Source organism: Oncorhynchus gorbuscha, unplaced genomic scaffold (genome assembly GCF_021184085.1).
Source record: "Oncorhynchus gorbuscha isolate QuinsamMale2020 ecotype Even-year unplaced genomic scaffold, OgorEven_v1.0 Un_scaffold_9350, whole genome shotgun sequence".
Lineage (NCBI taxonomy): Eukaryota > Metazoa > Chordata > Actinopteri > Salmoniformes > Salmonidae > Oncorhynchus > Oncorhynchus gorbuscha.
The window spans coordinates 1-11,434 of NW_025752337.1; the positions used below are offsets into that span (position 1 = coordinate 1).

General features: G+C 44.6%; 1 pseudogene; it reads right to left on the minus strand.

Moving 5' to 3' along the window:
• Positions 1-369: 369 nt before the first annotated feature.
• Positions 370-7,284, minus strand: LOC124030129 (annotated as a pseudogene).
• Between the last annotated feature and the right edge of the window lie 4,150 nt (positions 7,285-11,434).

The window sequence follows — 11,434 nt, forward strand, 5'->3', positions numbered from 1 at the left end:
GTCGAGAGTGATTTGGGAGCATCTCTACAACTCTCTCGCTCTCTCGTCAACTTATATCTCAGCTGTTTAACTCAATTAAATTTCAATTAAATTTAAGGGCTTTATTGGCATGGGAAACATATGTTAACATTACCAAAGAAAGTGAAGTAGATAATAGACAAAAGTGAAATAAACAAAAAATTAACAGTAAACATTACATTCACAAAAGTTACAAAATAATAAAGACATTACAAATGTCATATTATGAACAAATAGTTAAAGTACAAAAGGAAAAATAAATCAACATAAATATGGGTGTATTTACAATGGTGTTTGTTCTTCACTGGTTGCCCTTTTCTCATGGCAACAGGTCACAAATATTGCTGCTGTGATTGCACACTGTGGTATTTCCCACTAGACATGATTGGCTGAGATTATGAGTGTGCAGGACATGCCGAGAGAAGAGTTCGGATTGGTCTGCCATACAGAAGGCTTCTGTCTGAGCTCGTCAGTCTGTGTTGGTAATCTTGTCGATCCGGCCTTCTTTAAATGTGTGGTGGAGATGTATAAGTGTTGCTCTCCACTTTCTGCAGGATCAAGTTTTGAAATCAGTGGAATTAGATTATGATAGCTAAAGACATGGAGGAAACACCTGTCTCTGGATTACATCTTCAAACTAAGGGCAACCATGGCATGGCATCATTGACAGGGAGAAGGCGACCATCATAAAAAGAGCTCTCTCTCACTCTCTCTCCAGTTCATAATTATATCAGGGCCACATCCTTGTCTTATACAACATAACTCTTTCTCCAGTCCTTACCTCAAGGTGTACCAGGGGTCTCCTGTTGTGTATGGCTCCCCAGGTCGCCACTCCAATGGCCACGATTTGCCCCTCCATAGAGCCACTACTGAGGACGTATTCCCTCACCGCCTGGCCTACATGCTTCATCACACCTGCATGGGTGCCACCTGTAATGATCCAGGCACCTATAACGAACACAGGTTAACAAGTTACAGAATAACTATGCTCCTGCACAGACCACAGACCACAGGCCATGACAACAGGCAACAGATCATGACAACAGACCACAGGCCATGACAACAGACCAAATACTACAGGCCACAGGCCATGACAACAGACCACAGACCATAACAACAGACCACAGACCATGACAACAGACCGTGACAACAATCCACAGACCATGACACCAGACCATGACAACAGACCACAGGAAATGACAACTGACTACAAGCCATGAAAACAGACCACAGGCCACAAGCCATGACAACAGACCACAGACCATAACAACAGACCACAGGCCATGACAACAGGCCATGACAACAGACTACAAAGCCATGTCAACAGACCACAGGCCATGCCAACAGACCACAGGCCACAAGCCATGACAACAGACCACAGACCACAGGCTGTGACGTAAAAGTCGCTTTGGATAAAAGCGTCTGCTAAATGGCATATATTATTATTATTATTATTACAACAGACCTCAGGCCACAAGCCAAGACAACAGACCACAGACCATAACAACAGACCACAGGCCATGACAACAGGCCATGACAACATTCCACAGACCATGAGAACAGGCCATGACAAAAGACAATAGGCCATGACAACAGACTACAGACCATGACAACAGACCACACGCCATGCCAATAGACGACAGACCAAAGGACATGACAGCAGACCACAGAACATGGCAAAAGGCCATGACAACAGAACACAGGCCACAGGCCATAAGAACAGACCGCAGGCCACAACAACAGACCACAGGCCATGACAATAGACAAGGGACCATGACAACAGACCACAGGCCATGACAGCAGACCACAGGCCATGACAACAGACCACAGGCCACAACAACAGACCACAGGCCATGACAATAGACCACAGGCCATGACAGCAGACCACAGGCCATGACAATAGACCACAGGCCATGACAGCAGACCACAGGCCACAGGCCATAAGAACAGACCACAGGCCGTGACAACGGACCGTGACAACAATCCACAGACCATGACAACAGACCACAGGCCACAGGAAATGACAATTGACTACAAGCCATGAAAACAGACCACAGACCATTGACAACATGCCATGACAACAAACCACAGGCCATTGACAACAGGCCATGACAACAGACCACAAGGCCATGCCAACAGACCACAGGCCGCAAGCCATGACCGCAGACCACAGACCACAGGCTGTGACCGCAGACCACAGACCACAGGCTGTGACAACAGACCTCAGGCCACAAGCTATGACTACAGACCACAGACCATAACAACAGACCAGAGGCCATGACGACGGACCATGACAACATTCCACAGACCATGAGAACAGGCCATAACAACAGACCACAGGCCACAGGCCATGACAACAGACCACAGGCCACAGGCCATGACAGCAGACCACAGACCATCACAACAGACTACAGACCATGACAGCAGACCACAGACCATCACAACAGACTACAGACCATGACAACAGACTACAGACCATGACAACAGACCACAGGCCACAGGCCATGACAGCAGACCACAGACCATCACAACAGACTACAGACCATGACAACAGACTACAGACCATGACAACAGACTACAGACCATGACAACAGACTACAGACCATGACAACAGACCACACGCCATGCCAATAGACCACAGACCACACACCACAGGACATGATAACAGACCACATACCATGACAACAGACCACAGAACATGGCAACAGGCCATGACAACAGAACACAGGTCACAGGCCATAACAACTGACCACAGGCCACGACAACAGACCACAGGCCATGACAGCAGACCACAGGCCATAACAACTGACCACAGGCCACGACAACAGACCACAGGCCATGACAGCAGACCACAGGCCATGACAACAGACCACAGACCATGACAACAGACCTCAGGTCTTGACAATAGACAACAGACCACAGGCCATGACACCAGACCACAGGCCACGACAACAGACCACATGCCGTGACAACAGACCACAGGCCATGACAACAGACCACAGACCACAGGCCATGACAACAGACCTCAGGTCTTGACAATAGACAACAGACCACAGGCCATGACACCAGACCACAGGCCACGACAACAGACCACATGCAGTGACAACAAGACCACAGGCCGACAACAGACCACATGCCACAGGCCATGACAACAGACCACAGAACATGGCAACAGGCCATGTACATACACATACAATGCAAATCACACACTGCTGAAACGACTACTAGACCTGAACGTCAACGGAGGCCTGGCAGGTTGGATCAAGGACTTTATAATTGACAGCCCACAGAGGGTGTGTCCTCTCTCTGATGAACTGACCTGAACACAGGGGCCCCACAGGGACGTGTCCTCTCTATGATGAACTGACCTGAACAGGGGCCCCCAGGGCCCCCAGGGACATGTCCTCTCTCTGATGAACTGACCCTGAACACAGGGACGTGTCCTCTCTCTGATGAACTGACCCTGAACACAGGGATGTGTCCTATCTCTGATGAACTGACCCTGAACACAGGGACGTGTCCTATCTCTGATGAACTGACCTGAGCACAGGGGACGTGTCCCTCTCTCTGATGAACTGACCCTGAACACAGGGACGTGTCCTCTCTCTGATGAACTGACCCTGAACACAGGGGCCCCACAGGGACGTGTCCTCTCTATGATGAACTGACCTGAACACAGGGGCCCCCAGAGGGTGTGTCCTCTCTCTGATGAACTGACCTGAGCACAGGGCCCCCAGGGGACGTGTCCTCTCTCTGATGAACTGACCCTGAACACAGGGGCCCCCACAGGGACGTGTCCTCTCTATGATGAACTGACCTGAACACAGGGGCCCCCAGGACGTGTCTCTCTCTGATGAACTGAACGTGTCCTATCTCTGATGAACTGACCTGAACACAGGGACGTGTCCTATCTCTGATGAAACTGACCTGAGCACAGGGACGTGTCTCTCTCTGATGAACTGACCTGAGCACAGGGACGTGTCCTCTCTCTGATGAACCCCCAGGGGGGGACGTGTCCTCTCTCTGATGAACTGACCTGAACACAGGGGGGGCCCCGGGGTGTGTCCTTTCACTGTTGTTCTCTATCTACACTAATGAGATTAATATCCGAGGAAACAATGTGAGTCTTTTTAAGTACGTGGAGGACATGGCTCTGGTAGGACTCTTTATTAAAGATGCTACATCAGATGGGGACAGCGATTTTAAAAGAGGCCATAACAACAGACCATAACAGCAGGCCACAGGCCATGACAACACAGCTACTGACAAAAAACTAAAGCTGCTTCTGCAACAGTACAGCTTCTGTCTAGGTGTGCCCAGAGCAGGGCTCGAACCAGGGACATTCCACACACAACAGCACTCGCCACCCAAAACCAACAGAAGACAGAACCTGCTACCGGAAGATAATACGTTCTGGCTTACTGCACCTATAAGGCCAAGAGGTCAACATGTAAGTGATACTTGCAAGAGCAGTGTGAAGTTTTTGATTTTCTTTGAGGCTTACTGTGGCCTAAATACAATTCCGATCAAATATTGCAGGACCTATCTTGTACCTGTAGTTTAGAGTCGGACAGTCAGGCGAGTCTGTTGTTACCTGTAGTCAGGTCAGTACTGTACCTGTAGTCTGTGCCACTTTAATGAGGCCCCTGCGGAACAGTGCTGTGAGGTGAGGTTTCATGTAGAAGTTCTTGGCCCCTCCGGTGACAGAGATGAGCAGGTTGGGAGGAGGAGCTTCCACTGTTCTGTCAGCAGCTGGTACAGCAGGTCTGGAGAAGTGTCTGAGGAGACGCGCACGTACTGGAGGACACACAGAACGGCACAGACGACAGACAGACAGACAGATCGACAGAGAGACAGACAGGCAGCAGACCGACACAGACAGGCAGCAGACCGACAGACAGACAGACAGACAGGCAGCAGACCGACACAGACCGGCAACAGACAGACAGGCAGCAGACCGACAGACAGACAGACAGACAGACAGACAGACAGACAGACAGACAGACAGACAGACAGACAGACAGACAGACAGACAGACAGACAGACAGACAGACAGACAGACAGACGAGACAGACAGACAGACAGACAGACAGACAGACAGACAGACAGACAGACAGACAGACATATCCATGTATTAACACAAAATAACACAATGAATAAATCTTAACAAGGATTGACAGAAATTCAGATATTTATACCTTGCCAATCTTCTGTCCAAGGCCACGAACCAGATGTCTCCATAAGCGTCAGTAGGGACCTCGTGTGCGTGTCTGTGTCCGTCCCATGTCTCTCCCAGGTAGTTCTCAGGTTTGATAGAGTCATCAACATGGTGGATCCTCTGGTAACCACACTTACAGATCCCCTTACTGTGGCAGGCAAACAGTACAACAACAAATCATTTGACAACAAGTCATGAGATAAACAGTCATTAAAAAACAGGCCATTATAGAACATTTCATTAGAAAATTTTATTTACATTTAACATTACATTTAAGTCATTTAGAGAAACTTACAGTGCATTCACCTTATGACATCAGTGGAACAACCACTTTACAATAGTGCATCTAAATATTTTTTGAGAAGGAACTTTATCCTATTAGGTATTCCTTAGGTGGGGTTTCAGGTGTCTCGGAATTTACTCCGCTGCAGTCGTGAGGACAGTCATTATTGAACCAGTCATTTGAGAACATATCCTTAGACCAGTCATTAAGTCAATACAGAAACGTCACTACCACCAATTTGAGAACCATCCATTTGAAAACCAGTCATTTAAAACCAGTCATTATAGAACCAGTCAATGTAGAAACTGTCATTAGAGACAACAACGGGTAAGACAACATCAGCTAAATCAGCTAAGACAACAACAGGTAAGACAGCATCAGCTAAATCAGCTAAGACGGGTAAGACAACATCAGCTAAATCAGCTAAGACAACAACTGGAAGACAACATCAGCTAAATCAGCTAAGACAACAACTGGTAAGACAACATGGCGTCAGCTAAGACAACAGTCATTAGCTAAACCAGTCACTGGAGAACATATCCTAAATCCAGATAAGACCAGTAAGACAACATTAAATAGCTAGACAATACAGAAACATCAGCTAAACCTAAGACAATAATGGTAGAGAACATCAGCTAAATCAGCTAAGACAACAATGGGAGAACCAGTCATAAGACAAACCAGACATTATAGCTAAATCCAGTCAACTGGTAGAAACTGTAAAATTAGCTAAGACAACAACTGGTAAGACAACATCAGCTAAATCAGCTAAGACAACAACAGGTAAGACAACATCAGCTAAATCAGCTAAGACAACAACTGGTAAGACAACATCAGCTAAATCAGCTAAGACAACAACAGGTAAGACAACATCAGCTAAATCAGCTAAGACAACAACGGGTAAGACAACATCAGCTAAATCAGCTAAGACAACAACTGGTAAGACAACATCAGCTAAATCAGCAGACATCACTGGTAAGACAACATCAGCTAAATCAGCTAAGACAACAACGGGTAAGACAACATCAGCTAAATCAGCTAAGACAACAACTGGTAAAGACAACATCAGCTAAATCAACTGAGACAACAATGGGTAAGACAACATCAGCTAAATCAGCTAAGACAACAACTGGTAAGACAACATCAGCTAAATCAGCTGAGACAACAACTGTAAGACAACATCAGCTAAATCAGCTAAGACAACAACAGGTAAAATGGCAGTGAATGGGCAAAAGGTTCGGTTAACTACACACAGGGCCTGGAGTTCGCGGCTGGGGCCGACAGATAAACAAGGAATAAACAGAAAGGGAGGACCGTGATTAATGAACAGTCCAGTAGGCATCAGCTATGTAGCCAAGATCATAGGGTCCAGTGAACAGAGGCAATAGAGCAGGGCTACTGCTACGCTAGCATGCGGGAGACACGGCGTTTAAAGTTAGCAGGCCGGGGTTATTAGAAGCGTCCGACGTCTGGCAATGGCCGGTTGAGGGCACAATGGATGGACTTACGCCTGCGGACCAGTCGTGGTGGTACGGCGAGGCGTTGTGTTGACAGAGGGGCCGGGCCAGATGACGAAAGAGGTATTGTAGTTGTAGTAATTTAGTTTACTAGATGCGCCTGGCTCACGGCTAACTAGTGCTAGCTTCGGGGCAGGAGCATTAGCCACTATAGCCACTCGGTAGCAGCTAGCTAGCAGCGATGAGCCGCTGCAAAGGTCCAGAGCTTACGGCAAGTGTCCGGTGGAGTAGCCGTGTTCGGAAGGCATCGGCTGGGTAGCTGGGTGATCACAGAGTTGGCTGGGAGGTGGGCCTGGATCAGGGCTAGTTTAGGGGCTGGGTCACTCGGTCGAAGCTAACCCAGTGTACAGTATAATCCTCTAACCCAGTGTACAGTATAATCCTCTAACCCAGTGTACAGTATAATCCTCTAACCCAGTGTACAGTATATTCGTCTAACCCAGTGTACAGTATAATCCCCAACCCATTGTACAGTATATTTGTCTAACCCAGTAATCCTATACAGTACAGTACAATCCTCTAACCCAGTGTACAGTACAGTATAATCCTCCGACAGTGTCAGTATAACTAACCCAGTGTACAGTATAATACAGTATAATCCTCTAACCCAGTGTACAGTATAATCCTCTAACCCAGTGTACAGTATAATCCACTAACCCAGTGTACAGTATAATCCACTAACCCAGTGTACAGTATAATCCTCTAACCCAGTGTACAGTATAATCCTCTAACCCAGTGTACAGTACAGTATAATCCTCCCACCCAGTGTACAGTATAATCCTCTAACCCAGTGTACAGTATAATCTTCTAACCCAGTGTACAGTATAATCTTCTAACCCAGTGTACAGTATAATCCTCTAACCCAGTGTACAGTATAATCCTCTAACCCAGTGTACAGTATAATCCTCCCACCCAGTGTACAGTATAATCCTCTAACCCGGTGTACAGTATAATCTTCTAACCCAGTGTACAGTATAATCCTCTAACCCAGTGTACAGTATAATCCTCTAACCCAGTGTACAGTATAATCCTCTAACCCAGTGTACAGTATAATCCTCTAACCCAGTGTACAGTACAGTATAATCCTCTAACCCAGTGTACAGTATAATCCTCTAACCCAGTGTACAGTATAATCCTCTAACCCAGTGTACAGTATAATCCTCTAACCCAGTGTACAGTATAATCCTCTAACCCAGTGTACAGTACAGTATAATCCTCTAACCCAGTGTACAGTATAATCCTCTAACCCAGTGTACAGTATAATCCTCTAACCCAGTGTACAGTATAATCCTCTAACCCAGTGTACAGTACAAACCTCTAACCCAGTACAGTATAATCCTCTAACCCAGTGTACAGTATAATCCTCTAACCCAGTGTACAGTAATCCTCCCACCCAGTATACAGTATAATCCTCTAACCCAGTGTACAGTATAATCAGTATAATCCTCTAACCCAGTGTATGTATAATCCTCTAACCCAGTGTACAGTATAATCCTCTAACCCAGTGTACAGTATAATCCTCTAACCCAGTGTACAGCATAATCCACTAACCCAGTGTACAGTATAATCCTCTAACCCAGTATACAGTATAATCCTCTAACCCAGTGTACAGGGTACAGTATAATCCTCTAACCCAGTATACAGCATAATCCACTAACCCAGTATAATCCTCTAACCCCAGTACAGCATAATCCACTAACCCAGTATACAGTATAATCCTCTAACCCAGTATACAGTATAATCCTCACAGTATAATCCTCTAACCCAGTGTACAGTATAATCCTCTAACCCAGTACAGTATAATCCTCTAACCCAGTATACAGTATAATCCTCTAACCCAGTATACAGTATAATCCTCTAACCCAGTATACAGTATAATCCTCTAACCCAGTGTACAGTATAATCCTCTAACCCAGTATACAGTATAATCCTCTAACCCAGTACAGTATAATCCTCTAACCCAGTATACAGTATAATCCTCTAACCCAGTATACAGTATAATCCTCTAACCCAGTATACAGTATAATCCACTAACCCAGTATACAGTATAATCCTCTAACCCAGTATACAGTATAATCCTCTAACCCAGTATACAGCATAATCCTCTAACCCAGTATACAGTATAATCCTCTAACCCAGTGTACAGCATAATCCTCTAACCCAGTATACAGTATAATCCTCTAACCCAGTGTACAGGGTACAGTATAATCCTCTAACCCAGTATACAGCATAATCCACTAACCCAGTATACAGTATAATCCTCTAACCCAGTATACAGTATAATCCTCTAACCCAGTACAGGGTACAGTATAATCCTCTAACCCAGTGTACAGTATAATCCACTAACCCAGTATACAGTATAATCCTCTAACCCAGTATACAGTATAATCCTCTAACCCAGTATACAGTATAATCTTAACCCAGTGTACCACAGTATAATCCTCTAACCCAGTATACAGTATAATCCAGGCGACCAAATTGGTGCTCTAACCCAGTGTACAGCATCTAAACAGTATAATCCTCTAACCTTAAAGAGGTGGGTTTCAGTATACAGTATAATCCTCTAACCCAGTGTACAGGGTACAGTATAATCCTCTAACCCAGTATACAGCATAATCCACTAACCCAGTATACAGTATAATCCTCTAACCCAGTATACAGTATAATCCTCTAACCCAGCATAATCCTCTAACCCAGTATACAGTATAATCCTCTAACCCAGTGTACAGTATAATCCACTAACCCAGTATACAGTATAATCCTCTAACCCAGTATACAGTACAGTATAATCCTCTAACCCAGTATACAGTATAATCCTCTAACCCAGTATACAGCATAATCCACTAACCCAGTATACAGTATAATCCTCTAACCCAGTGTACAGTATAATCCTCTAACCCAGTATACAGTATAATCCTCTAACCCAGTATACAGTATAATCCACTAACCCAGTATACAGTATAATCCACTAACCCAGTGTACAGTATAATCCTCTAACCCAGTATACAGTATAATCCTCTAACCCAGTATACAGCATAATCCACTAACCCAGTGTACAGTATAATCCTCTAACCCAGTATACAGCATAATCCACTAACCCAGTGTACAGTATAATCCACTAACCCAGTGTACAGTATAATCCACTAACCCAGTGTTCAGTATAATCCTCTAACCCAGTATACAGCATAATCCACTAACCCAGTGTACAGTATAATCCACTAAACCAGTGTACAGGGTACAGCATAATCCTCTAACCCAGTATACAGTATAATCCACTAACCCAGTATACAGTATAATCCACTAACCCAGTGTACAGTATAATCCTCTAACCCAGTATACAGTATAATCCTCTAACCCAGTAACCCAGTATAATCCTCTAACCCAGTGTACAGTATAATCCACTAACCCAGTGTACAGTATAATCCACTAACCCAGTATACAGTATAATCCTCTAACCCAGTATACAGCATAATCCACTAACCCAGTGTACAGTATAATCCTCTAACCCAGTGTACAGTATAATCCACTAACCCAGTGTACAGTATAATCCACTAACCCAGTCTACAGTATAATCCACTAAACCAGTGTACAGTACAGTATAATCCACTAACCCAGTATACAGCATAATCCACTAACCCAGTGTACAGGGTACAGTATAATCCACTAACCCAGTATACAGCATAATCCACTAACCCAGTGTACAGTATAATCCACTAAACCAGTGTACAGTACAGTATAATCCACTAACCCAGTATACAGTATAATCCACTAAACCAGTATACAGTATAATCCACTAACCCAGTGTACAGTATAATCCACTAAACCAGTGTACAGTACAGTATAATCCACTAACCCAGTATACAGTATAATCCACTAACCCAGTGTACAGTATAATCCACTAAACCAGTGTACAGTACAGTATAATCCACTAACCCAGTATACAGTATAATCCACTAACCCAGTATACAGCATAATCCACTAACCCAGTGTACAGTATAATCCACTAAACCAGTGTACAGTACAGTATAATCCACTAACCCAGTATACAGTATAATCCACTAAACCAGTATACAGTATAATCCACTAACCCAGTGTACAGTATAATCCACTAAACCAGTGTACAGTACAGTATAATCCACTAACCCAGTATACAGTATAATCCACTAAACCAGTATACAGTATAATCCACTAACCCAGTATACAGTATAATCCACTAAACAGTGTAAGTACAGTATAATCCACTAACCCAGTATACAGTATAATCCACTAAACCAGTATACAGTATAATCCACTAACGCAGTATACAGCATAATCCACTAACCCAGTGTACAGTATAATCCACTAAACCAGTGTACAGTACAGTAAAATCCACTAACCCAGTATACAGCATAATCCACT